The sequence below is a fragment of the Pholcus phalangioides genome, unplaced genomic scaffold (genome assembly GCF_987345545.1).
Source record: "Pholcus phalangioides strain wild (caught in Gottingen) unplaced genomic scaffold, Ppha-v1.0 ptg000039l_1, whole genome shotgun sequence".
In the NCBI taxonomy this organism is placed as follows: Eukaryota; Metazoa; Arthropoda; class Arachnida; order Araneae; family Pholcidae; genus Pholcus; species Pholcus phalangioides.
In genome coordinates this window covers 3644906-3671454 of record NW_028301625.1, presented here as the reverse complement: position 1 = coordinate 3671454, position 26549 = coordinate 3644906, and the positions used below count along the sequence as shown (strand labels likewise).

General features: G+C 36.5%; 1 protein-coding gene and 1 long non-coding RNA gene across 4 annotated transcripts in view; one reads left to right on the top strand and one right to left on the bottom strand.

Annotated features, from left to right (window-relative positions):
- LOC149065464 (myocyte-specific enhancer factor 2-like) overlaps positions 1 to 26549 on the bottom strand; it is a 210656-nt gene that overhangs the window by 120057 nt on the left and 64050 nt on the right. The gene's annotated exons all lie outside the window — the stretch shown is intronic.
- LOC149065465 (uncharacterized) overlaps positions 7909 to 26549 on the top strand; it is a 47970-nt gene continuing 29329 nt past the window's right edge. Inside the window, exons 1-2 of one of the 2 annotated variants that reach the window (XR_016195599.1) lie at positions 7909 to 8575; positions 9350 to 9432. This is a non-coding gene — a long non-coding RNA (uncharacterized LOC149065465). The remainder of the gene's footprint in view (positions 8576 to 9349; positions 9433 to 26549) is intronic. The other variant, XR_016195600.1, reaches the window with a different exon arrangement.

Genomic DNA, 26549 nt, shown 5'->3' with positions numbered 1-26549 from the left:
TCCCCCCCCCCAGACTTTCAAGTGTACCACCGCCTATGCATGGAACACGCGCTTCAGCACAAAGTTTAAGCTTAACCAGCACAAAGGAACAAACATTCAGCCCTCTTAGGCGCTTCAGTGAGCACCACGAGCACAAAATTAGGCAAAAATATCCAACACTCTGAAGCGCTGAGGTGAGCACCGCGAACACGGAGTTAAGCAAATACGAAGGCGTGCACTCTTAGGCGCTTCAGCACAAAGTTTAAACTTAACCAGCACAAACATCCAGCCCTCTTAGGCACTTCAGTGAGCACCTCAAACACAAGGTTAAGGACCAACATCCAGCAGTCTTATATGCTTCAATAAACACCATGAGCTCAAAGTTGGGCACAAACATCCAGCACTCTAAAGCGCTTCAGTGAGCACCGCAAGCACGGAGTTAGGCAAATACATATAGAACAACAAACACTCTTAGGTGCTTCAGCACAAAGTTAGGCACAAACATCCAGCACTCTTAGAAGCTTCAGTGAGCACCCCGAGCAAAAGTTTGAAGATACCTTCAATGCTTCGATTCAAAAAAAAAAAAAAAAAAATCGATTTTCAATGCAGGAATAAATACGAGAGACAAACCAGATAGCTGACACGGGACTTCAAAAAAAAAAAAAGGAAGACTGCACGTTTCAATAGAGCCAATAATGTATCGTGATTGTCCAACAGTCACAGCACATACAACAGCTGCTGTCACGGCCCTCCAGTGCTGAAGTTTCGGGTTTCTTTCAGTGTTACGTCGTGTCGTTGTCCACAAGCAACAGGATGATGGAAGGGAGAAAAAAAAACAGACCTAGTGCGTGTAGACAAACTAAAATATTGGGGGAGTGTGGATGTGCGTATAGATTTCAAAATTTTACGAACAGCATGTGGGGGGGGGGGGAGAATCATGTGTCTTGTGTAACCAGGAAGTCGAGTCTTGACTGATTATGATTCTTGTAAACATTCAGTTGGCAACAAGGCCACCAGATGCCCAATCGCCCCCATCGTTTAATGATGATATTTTCCAAACTCAAAGAATCAACGCTTCCGGTATCAACGGATGGACGCGATACTTTTTAAAACACCAATTTCCGGCGCACGAGGTCTACTTCAACTACATACCTTAACATAGTCTCAAATTAAAGCTTATAAATAGAGCTTTATTCCGATATGCAAAATACTAGAACAAAGCTGTTCTTAGGGGTGTGCAACAGGTGTGGTCACACTGCGCCCTGTGTTTTTTGGGGGCCCCCGCACAAACGATGATGATAATTTCTTTCATGAATTTCCCAATATTCTGGAATTATTTTGTTCATAAATTCTGAATTGTCATCAATATTCTGAAATTGTTTCTTCAATAAATGCTAAATTGTTTCTTTAATAAATGCTGAATTGTTTCTTTAATAAATTCTGAATTGTCATCAATATTCTGAAATTGTTTCTTCAAGAAATTCTAAACTTTCATCATTTTTGGAATTGCGAATTTTCATCAAAAAAATCTGGAATTATTTCTTCCATTTATTCTGAATTTTCACTAGTTCTCAGACAGTTTCTAAAATTAGTTTTTAATTTTATTTGGTTTTGGAATTATTTCTTGAATCAATTTAAAATGTTCTTTGGTTCGAAATTTTCTTTAATTTTTTTTTTTGTTAATTTACATTTAATTGTGTCTATATTTTTCAGCATTTCTGTGTATTTTGTAATAATGTACAAATTTCTGAATGTCCCTTCCCCGCATCGGGAAAAGGGAATCCAAAATCGGGGCTAAGGGGCCCCCGAAATTATTATAACGCCTCTGGCCCAGCTATTATAGTCGCACCGTGCCCCGCGTCTTTGTAAGGGCGGCCCTGTAATATTACATAAAATATTTATTTTTTGAATAAAATTATTTAAAAAATTCCATTTCATCAAAATTCAAAAATTTTTGAAGAAAAATTGAGTAAAACTTCTAGTTAATAACAATTATCAAAAATTTATATCTGTGATTTTTCAAGAGTTATTCAACTTGAAATTAGGTTTTTTTGGGATTTCTATAACTTTTAATAATTTTTGAAAAATGAAAAAAAAATTTTCTCATGAAAAAATATCCGAAACGGAAGATGCGAATCGAAATGTGAAAGATACAATAAGATATGATAAGCGGAACGCACGACGTAGAATAGAATTTTTGCGGATGTGTTTGGACTCGCATCCGGATGGACAGACATTCAAGGCTTTTCTTGTCTCGATGTAAGGTTCCTGTTTTGCCAAAAGATCGTCGCCATGTCACACGCCCATCAGTTTCTTTTCTCTTCTCAATACACACGTATAAATACTCTTTCCGGAATCGACAAAAAATATTCGGTAAACAAAAGCTATTTGATGTAACACGAATCCATTCTCAACTTGACCTATGACGATTCAAAAAGTTGCAGGTAGGCCGTGCGTTAGGACACAAAATGTTCTACATCAGCATTTCTCAACCTTTTCTGAACCCAAGGACCAGTAAAATGTGTGAAACAATTCGACGGACCACTCCTCTATTTTTAGTTGTTCGGAATTTTTTTAAACATTCGTCCCGTTTTTTGAACGATGTTTATTTGGATTGGTAATGTTTACTAAAATCTTGAAAATAAACTGCGTTTTTATGACTTGCTACGATCATTAGCGGGCGTTCAAGTATTACGTCATCATCGATGGGGGCGAGGGGGGGTTTCCGATTTGCTGACTTTTGATGGTAAGGGGGGGGTTTGGATAATGCTTACGTCATCAACCACCCTTTATGAAAATATGAAATATTTTAGTGGCATCTTACTTGGTGCGCCAAAAACGAGAAAAACCTTTCGATAGTTTGTGGGCACTTGAAGTAACATCTCCCCCCCCCCCCTATTAATAAGTACTCTACAGAGCAACTTTAGTGATCTGTAAATGTTTCGCGGATTCAAGTGATCTGGAAATGTGTCCGGGCCGCTTAAGTGGTCTGGAACTGTGCTACGCATCACTCAAGTGATCCGTAATTATATGCCGTGGATCACTTAAATAATCTGAGAATGTGCCGCGTTTAACTTGAGTGATGTAGAACCGCACTGGGGGCCACTTAAGTGCTCTGAAACTACGTCACATGTCACTCAAGGGATCTCTCACGGATCGCTTAAGTGTTCTGGAACTGTGTCCCGGGTCATTTAAGTGATCTGAAAATGTGCCACGGGCCGCTTAAATGTTCTGGAATTGTACCACGGGATCTGTAAATGTGCCGCTTAGTTAATTTTTACAAAATTAGGTTTGAGGAGGGCAGGCCGCATCAGATAACCCAGGGCCATATTTGGTCAGCGGGCTTTCATGCGATTTATCATTATATGGCTTAGAGGGTAGGTTGCAATGAATTTATTAAAGATAAATTTTGAGTTCATAGCCTTCAAATAACATTGAAATTAACAGAAATCGATTACAACATATAAAGGTATTTCTTCCGAAATTTCAAATTTAAAAAAAATATTTTTTTGCATTAAAAAAATAAATTTTTGATTGTGCGAGGGGGCACGAGCCCCCTATTCTCCCCCCCCCCACCTGTATACGTCTCTGATTACCACCAATATGCGTTTGGATTCAAAGGGGCAGAGCTGATGACGAAATTTTGCTGACAAGGGGGTGGGGAGGAGGTCAAAAATGGCTAAAAATTTGCTTATGTAATACTTGAACAGCCCCTTATAGCTATAAATACAAATATTTATCTTATATATTTGTCAAAAATTCAACTTTTTTGCCCAATTTTTCAGCGATTTTAACTGCAATTTATTTTTCCGACTTATGGCAACGTTATTTGATGAAAATTTGTGACGTCCCGTATTTTACGGAATTATTTTTTTACCCTACACACTTTATTCTAATATCTCTGTATTTTTGTTTATTAATTTTTGGATGTACTGCCACCTTGATTATGGCTCCAGATCAATAAATCAATAAAATTTGAAATTTTACCGAATTTAGGATCCCAGTTCCATTTATTTTTCTGAATGAAATATAATCATTTAGTCATTTGAACGTTTTTTCGTCAAATACTTTTTTTGTTTACTGTGGTTTGTACAGCCCTTTATTTTTCTACCCTTCACTCGTTTCAGAAATAATTAGCAAATATCTGTGCCGTAAATTGAATTTTTTTTGCTACGGTTAGTGATATCCCGTATTTAGGATCAAAATTTCCCGTATATGGTGTAACTATGTATGAAGGTACAATTTTCATTTGAACTTATATGGATATTGCTAATATTAATTACAACCACTGTAATTGTATTAATTGAATAATTTTTCGTTCAGTCAGAATTAAATTATCAAGTCCGAATGTGGACCACCTCTGGTCCGGGGATCATTGGTTGAAAAACATTGTTCTACATGAACACGGAAATTTTGTATTTCGCACCACTAGAATTTCTTCAAGACAATTTTCCCCCAATTTGCGAAAATGTATTGTTGATAACATGAATATGAAATTCTTTTATCAAAGGTTAATCCATATCTCAATCAATAAAATTCTACCGATTGACTGACCAAGAAGCAAAATGATTGACCAATGTCGGAGAGAATTTTCGCAACGAGGACTATCCACATTTACCAATTTTGTATATTTCTGCTTTGATTATTGCATAAAAACATCGCCATTATACATTTTTTGCCTCACCAGGGAGCTCTTTCAAAACTTTATCTATTGGCTATCATAATCACGATCTATCCAATGATACTGAATTGCAAACGCAAAATAAATGTCTATGTTATTTACTTCAGTTTGATGATTATTGATCGAAATTATGAATTTTCGGAATCAGCCACGTGCTTCACTTCTTAATGCGTAAGCCCTTGGCCTTGCAACCACTATAAATAAGATACGATTGGATTTATCTAAACAAGATCTACCTCTCTGATTATATCAATTTTATTTTGGGATTATCAAAATACTTCGACGATGTAAATTTTTTGATTAAAATTTCGCTTGATTTCTTCTGAATTGTTTATTGTTTTGTCCATGCATTTTGTCTTTGTTTATGCAGATAGAATACCTTATAAATAAGGTATCATTTGAAGGGGTTAAAGTCAGAGTGGTGTAAGTCGATTAAACCTCATTTTGAGAAATAGAAGATTCTACTAATTGTTCTCATAGGGTTCGCATATTAAAAATTTTGTGATTTCACAATCTAGAGGCAAACTTTTGAAGCTGAAATGCAGTTCATTTTTTCTTTCAACAATTTACCACTTCTAGATTGCATTTATGAATCTGAGTCAGAATTGTTGAAAATGTGACGTACACCACTCTAACTTTAAACCCTCCTCCCCAATTTAACACCTGTTTCATCTTAATTATAATTAGCAAACAATTTGAATGAAATTTTGTTGGAAAATGCCAAATTATTTTACCAATAACAACAAACTGAATGAGATAAAATGAGTATCATGGGGTAGATCTTGTTGAGATAAATCTAACGGAACCTCATTCATTTATTAATGGAAATGGACTGGGTCAAAAAAACAAGTTTCACAAGCTACCAACGGAGGCGTATTTACAGGGGACTGAACGGGCTATATAGAATAGGGCGGCAATTCCAGAGAACGGAAAATTATAATAATTGCTGGTCAAAAACATCAAATTAGAATGGGAGAAGGGCGGCAAAATTTTAATAGCCCGCAAAGTTATAAATCTGGCTCTGGCTGCACAGTTGACTTGAATGTGCCAATCGTGTTGATGATCTTCTCGTGTGAATGATATAAGAACTGGCTATTTGTTTTTTAAGTAGGAAAATCTTCTTTCTTTAAGACCGAGCACAATTCAGGTCTATCGCCATGGGCAATTTGCTTCCTAGTGAGTTGTGCTGGAAGTGTAAGTGTGTGTACCTAACGGTATAAGTGCGTATCTCTCTCTCTAGTGTTGTCTGTTTTTTTTCAGTGCTACCATCTATATTGCTACCATCTATATTTCAGAAATGAAGTGTAATGATTGAATATTTGTTCCGTTTGTAGACTTGTTGCTCTCTCTCTGTGGCGAGACTTTTTAACGGAGAAATCGGCTCGCATTTGCGCCTCGAAGTTGGGAACCACAGAAAACTTCAGCCGACCACCAATGTGGCGATAGTGTGGTTCGAACGCGGGACCTCGCGATACGAGTCCGTTACTATGACCACTAGACCACCACAGCGGCTTGTAGAAATTGTTAGACTTTGTGCTGTCCGACCTTACCTTAAGCCGGATCCACACCAGCAGAATTCCGCTGTGCAAAAACCGGTTTTGAAGTACGGCTAGCACAGCGCGGGCGATTTAAATGGTAGATTTTGCGTAGCCACACCACAAAACCGGTTTATGCACTGCGGAATTCTGCAGAGTTTTTCTTTAAACTTCCAATTATCTCCCATCTCACCGAGTTATAAGCTATCAAATCTTCACTCATTGCGGACCTTTCAAGTTAGCATCCACGATTTATAAGACGTATTCATGTTAAAAACGGAACAATAATGTCCATCAAACACGTGTTTTGAAGGAATTACATGGACTTCATCTGGGAAACAAATTCCTATAACTACATCGATGCATGAATTGGTTTTGTATACAATCCCTTTGGTTACACTCGGAGGAAAAGAGACTCAACTCAAGCAAGGCTTGTGTGCTGGTGGTGTGGTGAGGCTGTGGTAAAGATTTGCGGGAGTTTTTTTAGTGTATAGGCAAGTGAGTATATAAGAGACTTGCCGCGCGCCAGGGGATGGAATACACACACACACACATTAAAAGAGAAAAGAAATATGTATTCTGTAGAAGAGAGGAGAGAGACGATGGAGTTGGCGTGTTAAGCCAGCTGGCACACGCATTGCCATCAGACTTGAGTAAAAAAAAACAAGAAGGGAAGAAAGGAGTGTCTTCTGTTGCGCTTAAGATTCTACTTCACATACGTAAGTAAATAAGAAAGACTGGGGGCGGGGGACTCGGGATGGAATCAAGCGGCGACTTTCAACCCTCCCGGGCCCATTCTGGGATGCCACAAGCGACATTACTTACATTACTCAATGGTGGAGGGAGAAAGAAGCTAAATAATAATAATAATAATAAAAAAATTCCAGCTGCTGCAAGTCTTGCTCCTAGGCATCCCGACACGAGATTATCGCTACGAAAGGATAAAAAAGACCAGCATTGCCATGATTCTCGAAAATCTCCTGTTGAATGCAATTGATGCAGTTATGGACTTGAAATTTAATATGAATTGACTGACCATATATCGTGAGTTTTTGATGCATGCCGGTGAAAAAATTTGTGCGTAAGGAAAAGGATGCCGATGTAGAGTTAGGTATCTTTTTCTCTAACCGGAAGGGGCCTCGTGGGATCTTTTTCCTGAGTAAGGGTTGTTGTATGATGAGGAGAGGATCCATCAGAGAGACGGGGGCCCCACGTGGAAGTCACGAAATGGTATAAGTTTATGATACACGAAGTTCCGCAGGAAAGACTTTTAGACTTTCACCCCTCATGTGTAGTAGTTAAATGGCGATAGGGTTAAGTATGATACACCCGGATGTCATTGACCATTCTAGGACGAAGTAGATTTTAATTGAAACGAGGCAGGTAAGTTCCGCCGACGAATGTTTTTGTGTGAATGAAAGTTGACATAATCTCTTTAAGGCCAAAAAAGCAATGAGGTACTCGACCGAAACACGACTTTTTGGCTCTGTCTGTGCAACACCCGTATATATAAATATATATAGGTATATATAGATATCGGCAGGGACCTCCTCGAAAACACGCAACATATATACTGATCTAAAATAATCTTTGACGTTACGGCAGCCCTGATTCCAGTGGTGGTGGGGCTTAAAAATAACCCTCTTCCTTACTATGACTGCTAAACCTCAGAATAACGGTTTACTGGCTAGCTGGAATTAGAAGTTCTAAAGTGAAACTTTCCAAAATTAACAACAAATCTAAACACCAGTGCGTTCAGGAGAGAGAAAACTCTCTCAGAGGTTTTTTTGCAGAAGAACACACACACACGTCTTTCGACTTCGGAGACGCCAACACTACAATCTCAGGTTTTGTCCTGCTAACTACAAATTAAGTCACCGATACTGAGAAACCTACTATTGAGAATGGCACGAGAGGGTTGTGTGAGAAACGTCTGGACACTGCAAGCTCTGGGGTCGTGTCTGGCACGGCAGTTCTCCCCACCACCCAGTTCTCTACTGGTATCAGTGTGGTGTAAATGTGTGTAAGTGTGTGATTGTGGAATCGCATAAGGATATCATCGAGACGACTAGAATTGTGGATACATTCAACCGAAACGTCTGGATACGATCTGTCAATGGATTACGCGATTTCGTCATCTTGGAAACTAAACAATCCCATGGCCTTGTTATAATCACTTCCCATAACGGAAATAAACCCGGCTTCATTTTCCTCCCAAACAGCTGCTCAAATCATATGGGAGCCCTCAAAGTTTGAATGGTAAACAAATCGAAAGGATAGCCCAAGCAAAAACTGCCGTTTCATTTCCGGTTGAAATTTATTTGCCTCTTGGGACTTTTGGTAACTTGCAAAAGTCAAAAAATAAACCTATCCGTGCTAGGTACGTGACACATCGTTCGTTTTTTTTTTTTCACTCGTTGATTGTCAGAACACAATTGGATAGGTTGAATTAGATATGGACTTGATGCTTATATAAATGATTACGAAAGATTGAACAAAAGTATCTCTCTAACCAAGATTCAGCTAGAATTAGAACTCAGATTCGTAACTAGACGATTACCAGCCGATATGTGAATTATTGTAGAAAAATAAGATGTTATAACACAAGTTATTATTAATAACTCTCGCGTATCTCCATAAAAACGATACCAAAAGTGCTGCTGGGAGCCTGTAATAACGTCGAATTCATAGGGTTAGGCTTGAGCATTTTATGGCCTCTTACAATATCGCTATGCGCTTGAATGTTTATTATTAAGGTCAAGACCGATTTTTGGTTATAGGTATTTAGGTTTGTAATTAAAGCCATATCTATATTTTGTAAAATATCAAGCTAGGACATTGTTTTAATTAGTTAAATATCAAGATAAAACAAGCAGTCAAGGTATATAATTTTTATCTTATTTTACGGCCGGGTACCGCACTTGCCCGAATTCGGCCCTGATTGAAGGATATTGTAGCTTTAAATTTTAAACTATATTTAAAGCAATTGTACGATCCCTTTTCCATCTTTTTCAGGACTCCGCAATCATTGTATACCTTTTTATAATTATTCTATTTCACCATAAATATAGATTTACTGTTCATTAACTAGATATAACGCTTGAAATATAGTATTAAAATTTCATGAAAATAATTAATTTCGATGATTTTGAAGGTATATTTCAGAGATGGAGCCATGTTTTCTTTCAAGCGTTCTTTGAGATTTCAATGATTGGCTCAGAAATGATCATCAGGCAAGTATGTGTCAATATATATTGATCGAATATTATCATATTTGAAACAATACCCGGCACACACATAGATCTAAAATACAATAATAATCGTAATAACGATGTATTTAACTTGTTTAAGTTTAAAAGTTTCTATAAAAGGAGTTGGAATAAAAGCCGTTGCGTGATAATGTTCTTGATTTTCCATTCCAATATTGTTATATCAAGATTTGCATTTAATTAATGAAATTTTTTATAGTTATTTGATTCCGATAATACACTTTCATGTTCAAAAAAACCAATCGACATTAATGTAAAATCCTAATTTAAATGTAACATTAAGAGAAGTTCCAGGTAGCATTTGTGTAATATTGCGGTAAAAGACAAATACGAAAAACCGTGTTGTCTGTTAGATACTTTTAGATTGGAATATCCATCGCAAGCTTTTAACGAAAATTGAAAATTTCCCAAACTTTTTTTTCAATTCCACCAAACGTGTTATTTAGGATCTAAGGATCATACGTGTTGTAATAATCAAACTCACAATCCACACAGCCATGATGATTTTTCTCAAAAAAATACAAACGCGTTACTTTCAAAGACCAAATACTTAAAAACGCTCGAGGGAACAAATGCTTTCTATACATTTTTCAATGATATATTTTTTATTATTTCGAAAGAATGTTTAATTCATTGCCAAGGCTTATTTCTGCCCGAAAAGAACTCGAAAAGATCATTGCCGACGGAAATATTCCAACGTGTGATCTTTCTCAGTTATACGAACAAACATCTAGATAAATAAACACTCAAAACCATCGAAAACACGGTACTTGTATCAATGTATCAATTGAAAAACCCAAAACTTTTCAAGGGAACAATCTTGGAAATTGAAAAATTAATCCAAATCTCTCTCTCATGCAGACATTTCATGACCGTAAAAACCACGGGGAAAAAAAACATTAATTAGATTTAGTACACGTTAGAAATGCTTCAGACGACTCATATCAGTAAAATAAAATGCGACCGTAATAATAAAACACGTGCCTTTAGGGAACATCTGGTTAAAGTTTCGAGAGTTTCTAAACCAGCGCCGTCTATTGGTTTGAAAGTGAATCGACTGAACGGTGATGGACTTGGAACTCGTGACTATTTTCATACCGTTGTGGGGCTGGGGTGATTCTTTTTTGTTTTCGTGTTGCTGGATTTTTGAGAATAACAAAAATAAGAAGACTAAACAGGATAAAGAAGAGGCCGAAGGAGTTTCTTTTCTTCGTGAAAATTGCCCGCTTTTTTTTTATTTTCTTATTTCTTAACATCCCTTGGAAGTCAGTCGCATTGCTCCCACTCATCCTTGGAAACATTTTGCCTGTTAGTCTCGCACCTCCATTTTCTACAGCTTCCCGTATCTCATTACACTTTTTTCTTTCAAGGAAGGACGTAAAAGGCCATACGAAATAACCCTAGAATTTTCCCCTTACCGTTTAAAAGGAACTTCCATTTTTTGTGTTTCAAAAGGAAGACAAAATATTTTTTTTTTTTACTTGGATTTGTTCGTCAGCTGTTCATTCATTAAGACTAAATCAACAGAAAAATTGTGGTTCTTGACTTATACAGGTATTCCCCATTATAACGCGATTGTAAAAAGTTAATTTGAAAAATTGTAACCAGTGAAATTTAGCAAAGAGTGATTTTAATTAGAGCTGGGAATCGATTAAAACCTTTAACTAATTAATCAAAAAAATTATTTAATCCACTAATTAACCTAATTTCAATCGAATATTTTCCGTAACTATATAATATTAATTGATGCTATAAAAATATTTTATTCATTTCTCTCACGCACCTATTCGCCAGATTTAAACAAATGTAAGAATAGGTTAAGAAATTAAGGCTGTCCGCTTGATTAATTTTAATGTGCTGAATGTATCCGACAAATACAGGGATTTCTTTACTTGGATCTTGTCGTTTTTAGAAAATCAATTGTTTTAAGTTAGTCATTGATTTTGAAACTACTTTTTATCACACAGTTGCTTATTTTCCTGGAAACTCCTCCCAAATGTTACATGGAGGTATATTTATATAGGTTGGTGCTTTTCTCCCGAATACTAAAACTGTTCACAGTGGAGAGTGGAAATAAATTTTTGTCTTTGAAAACCTTAACTCAACTTGAAACTAAAATATCATCAGTTTTAGTTAAATCAACTTGTATTTCCTCATATTGAAAAATTTAATTAAAATATCGATTCAAATATTTTTAAATTGGTCACTTATTTCGATTTCAATTTTATTTCCGTACATGAAAAATTCACAAAGCATCACAAAACTGATATAACTACGGATACAAAAAAGCAAGAACATTAAACAATATAATATAAATTTATTCATGTACAGTCGTATTACGGAGAAAAGGGCATACAAATGAGACCAGACGAGCTCCGTGGATGATAAGGAGGGTTGGCAAAAAAACAATCGGAAAAGGTAACAAAAAGTCGGAAAAAAACAGTATAACTGATGCTATTATAATGAGAAAAATATGTAGTAAATCCGTTATGGTTGTTGAGATAAATCGATTTTAAGATGGGTCTTATGCAAAATCATGGATAGGCTATTGATTTCTCTTAAAGAAGCAGGCAGCAAATTCCAGCAGCGTGGGCCTGTAGAATTAATATTGTTGAGTAGCATATTACTTCTAGCTGCAGCGGGGTAAAGTACTTTACATATACAAGTATTATATTCGTGGTTAATGGAAGTCAGTTGTATAATATTTGAGAACATGTGTAATTTTATTACCTTAAACATAAAAAATGAAAGGAAATAATCGTCAAGTATATGAACAAGAAGAATATATCGAATATGTTACGCATATCGGAGCATAACCAACACCTTCCATAGCAGAAAGCCTCCGCGCGAAGCTCGTGACGTCACTGAAGTCATTAGATATACTGCAAAAAAGGTAAAGAACGGCCCCAAGGCAGCCAGAAGTAAAGAAAACTAATTAAATTCATTCATATAGTGAAATTAATGTGATTTGTTTGTAAAAGTGTAATTAAGAGTAATTAATCAATTCAAAAAATTAATTTTGCTGCTCCTATTTAACCCTTTAAGCGGTTTTTTAAAATTTCCCTGATCCATATTATAATTGCCACAATGGAAATCACAAAACCCTCTGCAAAATGCAAACACATTTTTTCCAAGAAGAATATTTTTTTCCGATTTTGTGTAGGTGATAAGTGCTTCCCCGCGTCCAACACCGAGAATAACAAAAAAAATTAAGGAAGGTGTACTCTGTCTTTTTATATTACTTATACACTATAGGCATATTTCTAAACTTCCCCGAAGCGAAGAGAAAAAAAATACCGTCTCTCTCTCTCTCTCTCCTTCCATTATCAAACTTTGAACAAAAGCTGGGTCTGCCCACTGGCAGTTGATCTGATTGGTTGGGGTATGGAAAACATGTTTGCAAACAAAGCCTTCTGTACAGAGCGAGCTATGCTCGGCATTGTCGAAATAAGAGGGTTTTTAGGACGCGAGATGTCTCGTAAGTTCCGAAATACAAGGCATCAAGTTAGCAAGTTGGGCGAGGTATCTCGTCATCGCGACTGTAAGAGTTATGATAATTTTGTTATCCTTTTGAAGAAACTCATACAAAACCAGTGGTTCTTAACCAGGGGGCCTGGGAGTCCTTGGGAACATTTCAGGGGATTTGGATGAGAAACAATTAACTCATTGCTTTTACATTATCTTGCGCTGAATATTATTGGCACAGCGAAAGTTCTCGAAGCTCTCCAGAAGAATAAGAGTAAGAATAAGTCCCTGGCCTACGTTTTATCGGGAGGAAGAGTCCGTGGAGCACAAAAGGTTAAGAACTCCTACTTTATACCTATCTTACTTATGTTAAATTCAACTCACTTCACGCGATTTCGTCTTACGCGATTATTTTACTGAACCAATTAATGGCGTAAACCGAAGGACACCTGTATAAAAATTTTAAATATCAAAAACAATGACTATTTCCATCTGAAAGACACTATTCAGTATATCAAGGGTCTTCAACCTTTTTCGAATCACGAGCTTTGCCTATGCCCTTTATTAAAATAAGAGCACCCTGTCTGAAAGTTTGACAAACGTATGCCTGAAATCAGGATAATTGTAATCCTTGCAAGCAATTTGTACAGGGTGCTTAGTTGGGACGTTGATCAGGTTCTAGCGAGCACGAAATCAGACGAGAGCTTTGAGCACTCTTGGTGTTTCAGGTAGCACCACGGTACTCGCGAGCAACAGGTTGAAAATGCCTGCTGTATATTAAAAGGGGGGAAAAAAAGAAGCAAAACTTAAAGAGTGAAATGTGGTTGAGCACGTGACCAGTAAATTTCGCGGTTCACGGACAATCGCTAAGAAGTGCCCCAGTTGCGTGGGAAATTATTCAAATTGTTTGGCAGTTAGCACAGGGCAGGTGTGCGTAAAATTAAAGCGAATTCCTTCCACGCTAGAATCTTGTTGTTCAAGCAACAGGAGTCTCCGAAGAAAGACAGGACCATCACCATCATCGTTTTTTGATTAATTCCCCTCTTAGAAGCGGTCAATATTCCTGACGCTGTCTGAAGCCACTTTGATATGCATCTCTAAATCCAGAATGGAAACGTCAAAGCAGCGTGACTCAAATTATTCTTTATCACGTCACCAACAGGAACAGGAAACCACTAAATCACATTATTAAAATTCAATCGCGACATTTTCTTTTCGTTTCTCTCTTTTCCTCCATCGTTTTTCAAACATCTCACTTGTATTCGATTTGATGGGAAACGAATAAGAACGTTTATCTGAGAAAGTACAATGACGATCTATACAGGGTGTCCATAATTATAGTGACGGTTTTTGATGTTTACCACGCAGAAAGTTGTTTTTGGTTTTCCAGTTTGTGTGAGACAGGATATTGGTTGTCTTATAGTTAGTAATATGGGCATCAAACATAAAAAGCGTTTGCTTGTTTTATTTTGTGCTACAGCAACGTTTCTCAACCTATGGTCCGCAGACAAGAGGCGGTCGGTGACGACGGCATGAATGGTCAACATGCAGACTCGATAATTTAATTCTCGCTGAGTAAAAAATTATTGTACCGTTGTAAATGATGTTAGTAATATCCATATGGGTTCAATTAAAAATACACCTTATACATCAATATACCTCATCGAGGAAAATGTGGGAAATTGCGATCGTAAATACGGGACGGGATATCACTAAACTTTGCCAAAAAATGCAATTTATTCCCTAAAATCCAATTTTCTAACTACTTCTAAAATCGCTGAAGGGCGAGGAAATAAAGGGCTGCTACAAATAGCAGTAAATATAATGTATTTCACGAAAAAAATATTCAAATCATCAGATGACCATATTTCGTACAGAAAACTGGAATCTTAAATACTGTAAAATACGGGAAATAACCAGTTGTCATCAAAAGTTTCCGGAAGTAGATACAATCACTAATTTTTATTAAAATTGCTGAGAAACTGGGAAAAAAAACGTCGAACCTGACAAATATGTGAGAAAATTAATATCTGTATTTTTGCTGTATTTATCATAAAATAATTTATATACTTTATATATTTATGAAAACGCTGTGTATATTCAAGACATAAATATTGCAAATTCAAATAAAAGCATCGTGGTTGAAAAACATTGATGAATATACAAAAAAAAAATCGGAACAACCAAAATTACAGCAATGTCCCACAATACGGGACACAAGTGTGGTCTGTAAGATTATTTCGGACATTTTACTAATCCTTGAGTTCGGAAAGGTTGAGAAACGCTGTGCTACAGAATACCTAATCTGAAAGCATGGGAAAACTAGCTTTTGCTGTCCAGTATGGACTTCATGGTCCAATATAGATCAACAGAATGGTGCTTATCCCCATTTCCATTGTGATGTTCACTGACTTTAAACGCTAAATTGTGTTAGGATCGGTTGTGTTAGGTTAGGAACCATGATCGCCAACTAATGTTATGGTCTCAGGGTTTCTGTTTCTGTATAGAGATGGGGTCTTCAACCCTTTTTCCAATCACGAGCACCATCTGTAATCATCATAATGTGTCTATGACCCCCAAAACCGAAGCCAGAAATTTCTTTCACAGGGGGATATCTGGTATTTGAAGGAGGACCAAAGTGATAGAACGATAGACTTAACCATGGTATTTTATGAGTGTTATGTTATTTTTAAATTACTTACATTTCGGAGGGAACCGGACTCGGGTCTCCCCTATATTTACGGCCTTGCCTGTGACCCCAAAGAACAGCACCCATATGTCAACTCTGACGTATGGACCAGGGCCTGTTTCTCATAAGTTCGGGCCGTGGAGAAAATATGAATATTTGGGGCCCTTATATGCAGCGGATCCCGCTTATAACTTAACGTTTCCCAAGAAACCGTCATGAAAAGCATCGCAAGCTGGAAATTTTAATGAGGATTGTAAGACCACGAAAATAAGTCGTACTAAGCGGGAAAACGTTTCAAGTGGGAACATTATAAGCGTAATAGACTGTATATAGTATTCTTTGAGGCAGAGACGAGGAAAGGGGGAGAAGAGTCCCATATATGCCCATAATACAAAAGGCAGCCAATTTCGAGGCCCTAAAAATTTGTGTGCCTTGGGAAGGTGCTCCGTTTGCTCATGAGAGAAATAGGTCCTGGGTTAGACTCAAATCACCATAATGCCAATTGCTTCATGAATTTCGATCGGAAATTCCAGCAAAATCACCTGAGTGGCTGCTCGTCTACCACCGTGGAAATTTACCATCGCGTCCCAGGTATCGAACCCGGGGAAAAATATAGATAACAAGAGATATTTCCCCTAACGAGCTTGAGGCGATCACCAATAGATGGCGCATTCATTTCCAACCCGACTCGTTAATGGCAGTAAATTGCAGTATAGCGATAAGGCCGGAGTTGGTGTTTGGTGAAGTAGTAGCAATAGTTATCGAGTACAAAAAACGTACGCATTTGGAAACTTTTGGGTTCACGGCGCTCACGAGCTACAGCTTGAAAATGACCAATGCAGTGTTAGGAAAAAGACCGTCTCCTCTACCAGCTGAGCTACCCGAACTACAGGTTCTCGTGATAAGAGTTTTTTCATAAAATTTTATGCCTACATTAAAATCTTGGAACGGCTCCAATCATTTGTTGACACCCTTCACATACAGAGGCGGATTTAACGGCGGGCGCGCCTGGGGGCCCGTCTTCTGAAGGGCCCGAAAACCCCAAATTCTTTACACTTTTTCCGAATTTAAGGGGCCAAATGTTTTCTCTTGCGCCCGGGAGCTTCATCCGACTAAAATCCGCTTCAGTTTACATACATTAATTTTCGATAAACCACTAGATCGTGGTTGTTGGTAATAACGATTGGTGAGTGATTAATGGTCGAAATGGAAACCATAAAAAACTGTCTAAAGAGTTATTTGGTATCTGTTTAAGTTAATTTCGATCAAATAAGAAGAGTCATCGCCTCCCGCAGAGAATATGACCGAAGAGGTCTTGTCTTGTCCAATACCATCTTCGCGTGCCACTTTGGCGCAAGTTATATCACACAGCCCATACCCAAGAATAGTTTCTCTCGAACTGTTTGCAATATTTTGAAGCGGCGCGTGTGTGGTGTTTTGCGTACGTTATTCTCGATCTCCCGGTCAGTGCTTATGACGTATATATACTCGGTGACGTCAATGCACCTCCGCTCTCCTTTGCAAACACCCCGTTCCGTTGCCCCGGCGCTGCTATTACTACTACTACCACCGTTTCCCTACCATGTTGTCTGTCCAACCACTGGCCAGTGGTTAAGCCTCCCTTTCGTTCATTAATGACAAGCACACACACACACATATATATTACTCGCTGCACGCAAAGTTTTTTTTTTTTTTGCTAAGAAAAAAGTCACAAGGACCTTGTTGATTCGAAAATCAAATTATAATAATAATAAAAGTACTTTTTCTTTAGATATGACTGAATCAGAAATCCACGTACAGGGAGTTCATGCTCATTTTTTCTATCCAAAAGGGACAGTAAACGCAACAACTTGGACCATACATGTTCAACCCATGGCCCGCGGGCCGAATGGGTTCCTCGGAGTCATCCGATGTAGCCCGCAGCCTTAAACCTATTTTGTATAAATAAACTAGGCGACACATTTTACACATTTCCAGACCATTTAAGTGACCCGCGGTGCAGTTCCACATCACTTGAGTTTGCCCGCGGTGCATTCGTGGATCACTCGCGCGGCCGCGGCACATTTCCAGATCACTTGAGTGACCTGCGGCACGGTTTCAAAATACTTAAGTGACCCGCGGCACGGTTTCAAAATACTTAAGTGACCCGCGGCACGGTTTCAAAATACTTAAGTGACCCGCGGCATAGTTCTAGGCCACTTAAACGATCTACGGTGCAGTTCTATACCACTTAAGTGGTCCGTTGCATATTCCCAGGTCACTTTGACTGAAGTTGCATTGGAGCAACGCTTTGTTTAATTTTTTTTTTTGAATTAATTTTCACGCAAAATTTTATGAAATGAACATTTATGAAATTAAAAAGCCTAATGAGACACTGACATAGTATTTTATAAAATTTGTTTATAAAAAATTCGGATTCTTATGACTTTTCAAAAATGAAATTTTTGGAAATTTTACCTCGATTTTCGTGATTTGGGTTATTTTTTTATCACATGGTACATGAGATTCCACAAAATCACAATTATAATTATTTTCATTAGATTAAATTAATATGTATTAATTAAAAAGTTAATACATATTTACATTATATATTTATTATATTTACATTATATATTTACATTATATATTTATTATATTTACATTATATATTTATTATATTTACATTATATATTTATTATATTTACATTATATATTTATTATATTTACATTTATTATACAAAGAAAAGCATGTCAATTTACTGCTAAAATTAAACATGCTAATGTTTAGTTCTTTAAACTTTTCGAAAAATGTATTATTTAATAGTTGTCATATTTAAAGAAATTGTGCAAGTTATTCACGAATTGGAAGAGTGGTCGAAAATGAATCAAGTGCATCACTCAATCGACCTGCGGCACAATTCCAACCACCTAAGCGACCCGCGGGACATTTCCAAATCACCTGAGTGACCCGCAGCATATTTATAGATTAATTAAGTAACCTGTGGTGCTATTAGAGATTACTTGAGGGGCCCCGTGGCCCACATTCTCCTAAAAGTTGAACACCCTTGAGAGACTAACGGCCGTATTCACCGACAGGGTTGAAACAATAATGTTAAGTTACAAACATGGCGCAGGTAGATTTCCCGATTCTAACAGTCACCGAGCTACGGATTGTTTAAAAAACCATGTTTGTAACCCAACAAAAAATATTGTTTTCAATATTTCGTGTGAATACGTTAGTCTCTCGGTGAATACGTTAGTCTTTTAAACTTGGCACCAATCACTGTATAGCCCTAGAATTTATGAGTTGAAACTAAAAACATGATGTATGACGTCAAAGGTGCTATTTATATAGTTTCGTCGTATTGCAAGGTACGTATTTTAAAATACATGTGCATTGCAATTTTCATTGTAATAACCGGCGGTATTAAAATTGTTTCTGAATCTTAATAGGATTCTTTTAATGTAACTGCGGCTCTTGTACAAACATCCAAGTGCGTATTTTGTTCCCATTACGACTAATCGAGCGCGGAATTGTTACAGTGTACCCGACGAGATTAGTACAAAAATACTTCCGATGAACGGGTATTTCTGTGTATATACACACAAGCACGCGACACGCGGCCTAGTAGTGTTTCTAACAGCTGTTTGACGTCATCTCGCCATCTAATTTACATATACTCTGACGCAACATTTTCCCCCCTTCCGAGCAAATGTATCGTATTGACGTCAGTGTAGAAAATACTGTGGTGAGAGAGAACGAAAGTTATTTTACAAAAGGCAAACTAAAGTGATGAGATGCGAGTCTCGAGCAAAAATATGCAAATACCCACTGTGTCCAAGAATAAGTTTCACTTTTTTTTTAGTTTCCTAATTCCTCAAATAACGTTACGCACTGGCTGTATATCAACGCGGACGCCATGTCTCCGAAAAAGAATCCACATAATCCCAACCGGAACGTCAATTAACTGAATCCACTCCGCTGCTAAAAATTTTAGGCATATAAATACATCATATACCGTAGAAGTAACATACATGAGCAAACATTAAAACGCTGATCGGAGGTAAAAATTATAAATACTTCTAAAACTTTGTAGTTTTAAGTCCATTTCTTACGTAATTCCGTCCATTTAATTCAAGAATAGAATCGTTTAAAATGATTCTTACATTCTGAAGACTTGAAAGAATATTTTTCGATTCTAGAAAATATTCCATTTTCCTATCTAATCCTCATTGAAGCCCCAAATCTTTCTTATACGGTGAAACTCAATGATAACGACCCCGTTTGTGACGACACCTCAGCTATAAAGTAAATAATTGACAATTCTGGCCGATTCTTACTTATAATGTCAATAAAACGCAACGACCTTGGATATATAACGACACTTCTGCTTCAATTTTACGGCGTTTTCCTCAAAAAAATGCCTAAAACTAGAACTCCAAGAATATATAAGTTTCTCGTTCTTTTTTAGTTTCTCAATTCCTTAAATAAAAGCACTCTTTGCATATAAACGGATGCCATGTCTTCGAAAAAAAAGGACTCCACATAAACCCAACATGAACGCTAATTAATTGAATTCACTCCGCTCGTACAAATTTTAGTCACACAAACACATCATGGATTTAACATACATTAGCAAACATTAAAACGTTAATCGGAGATAAAAATAAATACAAATCTCCAGAACTTTGGCATATTTGTAGTTTTAAGTCCATTTCTTCTGTAATTTGGGTCCATTTAATTGAAGAATAGAATCGCGTTTAGAATGATTCTTACATTTTGCGGATATAAAAGAATATTTTCGGCTTTCAGCGGTTTTAGAAAATTTCATTTTTCTATCTAATCCTCATTTTAAGTTCCAAATCGTTCTTATACAGTGAAAATAGATTATAATGATCTCGTTTGTAATGACATCTCGGTTATAACGTCAATAATTGACAGTCCTGGGTGATTCCCATAGAAAATAATGTTAATGAACCGTGCTTATAACGTTGATAAAACGCAACGACTTCAGATACAGCGACGATTCTTAAAGAGTAATTTCTTAAATAAAAAGCACGCACTGGCTGTATATAAACGAACGCCATGTCTTCGAAAAAATCTACATAATCCCAACCTGAACATCAATTAATTGGATCCACTCCGCTGCCAAAAAAATATTTTAGGCATATAAATACTGTACATCTTAGAAGTAACGTTTGGAAATCTTGAAAATATCCGAAACACAAACACAAAAACTCGAGAACACAAACATTAAAAAACTCTAATCGGAAACAAACATTATAAATATCTCTAGAACTTTGACATATACAGGGTGGGAAAAAAGACCGCGCGTAGAAACTTTAAAAATTCATAAAAACCGGAAAAATAACCGAAATAAAAAACGGTTTGCAGGGTTAGCATCGCTAGATCACGGGAATTTTTTAAGACAGGGGAAAAAAAACTTAAAAAAAAAAACAGCTGATAGGTGGCACTGACGGTGGAATTATGCAAATCCGGTCCATCCAATCTGTCGGAACTGAAAGATGCGATCCGCCGAGAGGTGTCATGCATACATCCGGACCTGCTGCACTCTGCCGTTGCTGGATTTGTGACTCGCCTGCAATGTGTTATCCCCTGTGGTGGTGGTCATGTGCAACACATATTGCTGTAATAATCGATTTGGAGGCATTCTGTTCGTAATTTGCGTATCTTTTCTTCAACTTGTGTACGTCAGTGCCACCTATCGGCGGTTTTTTGAGCTTTTTTCCTGTCTTAAAAAATTCCCGTGATCTAGCGATGCTAACCCTGCAAACCGTTTTTTATCTCGGTTATTTTTCCGGTTTTTATGAATTTTTAAAGTCTGTACGCGGACTTTTTGCCCACCCTGTATTTGTAGTTTCAAGTCCATTTTTCTTCCGTAAAATTCGGTCCATTTAATTTAAGAATAGAATCGTTGGAAATGGTTGAATCATGGTTGTTGAGACTAGATTTTCGGAACAATGTTTAGTATCAACGTGGTCCAAATCTGACTTAGACCATTTTAACCTTAACAATTTCTATAGGTTTTATTTAGTAATAAATTAATTGGTACTACCTGTTGAAATATAATGGAACTTTTATTTTGACCACTTTTGTAACTAATAGGAAATATGATTGTATGTGTGTGTGTGTGTGTCTGTACATGGTGTTAAGTACATTTCTGTAAAAAAAGTGACTTAGACCACTTTGATTCTCAGCCCCTCATATCAAGAGGGAATATTGTCATCACGTGTCACCAAATTTATCATGTTGTTGGCACTCTATCTAAATTTGTGGTGTAAGTACCATCCAAAAAAGTGCTTTGAAGTATTTATTGGCCACGGAAAACTGCAATTGATTAATAAAATAATTTAGATGCCTTTCAGGAAAATATGTGTAATTTTCATGAAAATGCACAAAAACATTGAAAATCGCAGGTAAAATATTTTGTGAAAGTTACAGATCATTTGCAGCTTTTTCTGGTACAGAGTTGATCAAAAACCATTTTTTTTCTTCATTTGATTTTTCGTTGATCCCCTAAATGCTCTTGTGATTGAATTTCCACTGGAAATGGTGAATACTAGCATAGGGGTTACATGATCAAAATTTGAGAACGATTCATCAAGATTTTCCTAGAAATTGAAAAAAACTTTGAACTCCAGTGTTCACTGACTTATGGCTATATAGTGTACCTTACTGTTGTCGATGTGTTTTCCGGTTTGGGTACTGAATGGGCTGTATACTTTCATAAAGAAATTATTTTTATGTTGCATTATTACAGTCGAATCCCGTTATAACGAACTCCAAGAGACCGGAGAAATCACTTTGTTATAACGAAATTTCATTAGAAAGGAATTCTAGGTTTTTGTATAGTTCCTATGTAATCTTATCTGAGGGACTAGAAAAGCGTTCGTTAAAACGAAATTTTTGCTATAACGGTATTCGTTAAAACGGGATTCGACTGTATTTATGAGCATTGTATAACATTTTATCATGTGTATATAGTTTTTCTAATTGCATTTTTAATTGGGGGTTGCTGTATTTTAGAAATATATGACATCCATATTTGTTACGGGCATCTTTTTTTCAGCCGCCTCGTTGGGCATTTTGCCTGTTGTATTTGCATAATGATACATTCTGAGGACAGAAATTTTTCGAACGACACCTCGGCTATAAATTCAATAATTGACTGTCATGGCCGATTCCCTTTTATAACATCGATAAAACGCAACGACCTCGGATATAACGACACTTCTGCTTCAATTTTACGGCATTCCACCCCAAAAATGCCCTACAGCTCCAAGAATATAAATTTCGCCTTTGTTTCCTAATTCCTTAAATAAAAGCACGCACTTGCTGTAAAAAACGAACGCCATGCCTTCGAGAAAAAGAATTGACATAATCCCAATCTGAACGTCAACTGAATCCACTCCGATGCTAAAAATAGGCATATAAACGCATTATAGAAGTAACATGCCTCTTAAAAATATCCTCGAAAACTCTCACATTAAGACGCTAATTAAAGACAAATATTCAATATCTCTAGAATTTTGACATATTTTTAGTTTTAAATCCTTATCGCCCGTTAAATTCGGTCCATTAAATTTAAGAATAGAATCATTTGAAATGATTCTTAAATTCTGAAGGCAAAAATTTTTTCGATGCTTCCAATGTGATCCCGAACTTTCTATTCTATCTAATTCCATTAAAGCTCTAAATCTATCCCGTTCTTATATTATCCAATTCCAAGACCGAAAAACAAAACCATCAGAAATAAATTTAGTATCGTGGAAAAATATAAAGCGTGAGGGGCTTAGCTTAGGTCAATTAAATCATCAACGACACAAACAAGATCCAAAATAAACGGAGCAGGAAGACTTTTAAAAAATTTATTTCCCGTTTGAGAAAACTAATGGAATCGCAGTAAAACTTTTCTTACAAGTTACGGGGAATCGGCGTTGAAATTTTCACAACATCACCTTCAATTTTGTTCCAATTTTCTAAAGGTTTGGACGTGGAATGGAACTTAGTGAGAGTTGGTAGATGTCCATGGTCCAGCCGTTAATCTTTGTAGAAGATGTTGGTAAAAAGTTTGGTTTCTCCCCACCCTTTAAAACGAATTTTTCCCCTTAAGATCCTTTTTTTTTTCTAAACCAACTATTTTTGTATCAAATAAGATTGCGGAAATTAAGATGAAACGGTGAGGATTGAGGAAACACGGATTTTGTTCTCTCTTAGTTCTTTTGTGTGTGTGTGTTTCGTGAGTTTTGTCTCTTACGAATCTTTCCGGTAAACTTCATCAAGGTCAGAGTTTTCGTATAATTTCGCCTTGTACCCAGACTTTGATCATTTATCAATAATTCTTCGAATATTTTACTCATCTTAATCAAAGCAATCTTGAAATTTTAAGATTGCTTCATCTCTAGTAAGTACTCTTTACTTAAAATCTGTTGATTGGGACGTCAGTTTTTGAGCAAACAGTTTGAAATATTTTTACTTTCAACTTTAAATTACATACTTCGGGTATATTTAAAACTCTGTCCATGTAAAATACACATATTTTGGAAGCAATATATCGTCCCCCTCATGTGCGAATTTCCAAAACGTGGGAAATGACATTTGAATATTTATTCTACCCATGAGCGTTATTTCCCTAAAATGCCTTGTAACAGGCTTTTCAATAGGGTTAAACATTTGCGTTTCTGACAAAACTTAGATAGCAAAATAAAGGATCTAAACAGCTGATAAATCCAAAAAATGAAAATTCGCACATTCATGTTTCTGGCATGAGGGGAGATGATACGCAAATTTTGACAGCATTATATCAGACAATGATTAATACGTGAATAATTTTGACGAAAGCGAAAAAAATGGAATTAAGGTAAGTGTGGGAGTTATTTTGGTCACTTTTTTATGCGTGTGATAAAATAGCGCTGAATCACACAATTTGGATGACCAAAGGAAAATGGATCTTTTCCGTGATGTTTCAGAAGCATGCCACACATTTTTATAATGTTTGTTGATCTCTTTTAAATTGCCAATGGTAAATTTTGGATTGTTAGATTTTCCATTTCAAGATATTGTCATTTACTGAAAGAGGTGATCTACTTCGATTCTCATCTTCGAGTCCAGTGGTTGTCAACCTTTCATGCTTTAAGTAACCCTTAAAAATGCGTAGGAGGTTCACGTACCCCTAAAAATACATAGTAGGCGTGTGTTACCCTATAAATACATAAGAAATTTCTGCTTACCAATATGTTAGTGTGTGGGAAATGTTACTTTATAGGCATGCGTAACACTTGAATTGCTTGGGAAACTTGCATGCACGTTAGTTATGCATGCGTTTTCCTAGAAGTGCATAGTAAACTAATTTACGCATGCGCAGGAAACTCTTACTTCTGCACACGCGTATAAAGCTCGTTTACTTTTGGAGATGCGCATCAAACTTGTTTAATTCTAGACATACGTACAAAACTTACGTGTTCGTAGAAAGGTGTAAGAAACATGCGTATTCCTTATATATAAAATACATACGGGATTTGCGCCTACCAAGAAATGGGAGGTAATTGTAGACGCATACTTCTAAAGCTACATAAGAAGCTTGCTCACTCCTAAAAAATATTACTAACATTTAGCATTATTCTTCATGCTTTACGCATTTTTTCCGTCATAGCTGATCATTTTCCATGTACCACTGTATGGCTCGTCATGTAACGCCATAGGTACACGTATCACAGATTGAAAAACAGTGTTCTAGACTAAAATTCCCGGATTTCAAACTTCACGAATCCATCAAACTATTGTGATTCACGTTCAATATAATTTCCACAAATATTCATGGAAGTTTTGAGAAACATTACCTTCATTTAAAAAATAATAATAATTACACAAGAGCCTAAAATACAAGTTTTAGACGGAGATAATGTCTATAAATTTTCAAAATAGACCGATTATGTTAAAAGCCAGACGGGACATCTCTATAGACTTTAAACTTATGGATACAAAATTTTAATATGATTAAAAGACGGAACAGAACCAACTAAAAATGCTCAGACAGTTCTCGACGACCTAAAATTATGATTGAATTCGCTGACGAATTCAGAGTCTGGTACTCCAACAATAAGAAACCGAAATGATAATGAATGCTTAATGAGAGATCATTATTCATTTTTGTTGAGATTAGAAATGAATATCAAACTGTTACTTCAACCGTGTTTTCCGTAAGACTAGTAGACATTCCTTTTCTTCAACAGGAGGATAATGTTAGGTCGAGGGTTCCTTTTCTCTTGACGTGTATATCACGCTAACGTTTATACTGAACCAAAAATAGTGCCAAGGTTGACCAACGCCCATTTTACCGATCTCTCTCTCTCTCTCTCTTCCTCTCGGAATCGTGCTTGTCCATGTAAACTTGACCAAAAATGCACGTGCTTCAGAAAAACAAAAATCTGTGTGAGAGAGAGCTCTTTCCTATTTATTTTTGACATAAAAGCTGAATTCAACAGCTTTGTTTTATTTTTAACAATGTATTTTAAGCTTTGCCAATTCCCAGTCACGTGTTATAAGTTGGATAAGGCAATATATATATAAAGGATATGTGTGTGTGTATATATATATCTATTGTATTTTACCGTTGTTTTCTTGCCAATAATAGAACACGTAAAACGTGATTTATAGTTAAACCGTGGGTGCGGCACTTAATTACTTCACATAAGCAAATACGTACTGTGTGAATATATATTTTTCCGGAAAAACGTTTTTTTTTTTTTTTTTAAATACACCAGTAAAAGGACATGTTTTTTCTATTTAAAAGTTAGCGGCTATTTTCTTAGACCGAATAAACCCGTTAACACGCAATGATGTGTTTTGTATAAGAATCATTTTTGATATTAATAAGGGGATTTATATACATAGCACGAAAGGCTTGAAACCCTGTAAGTTGTTTCAACAG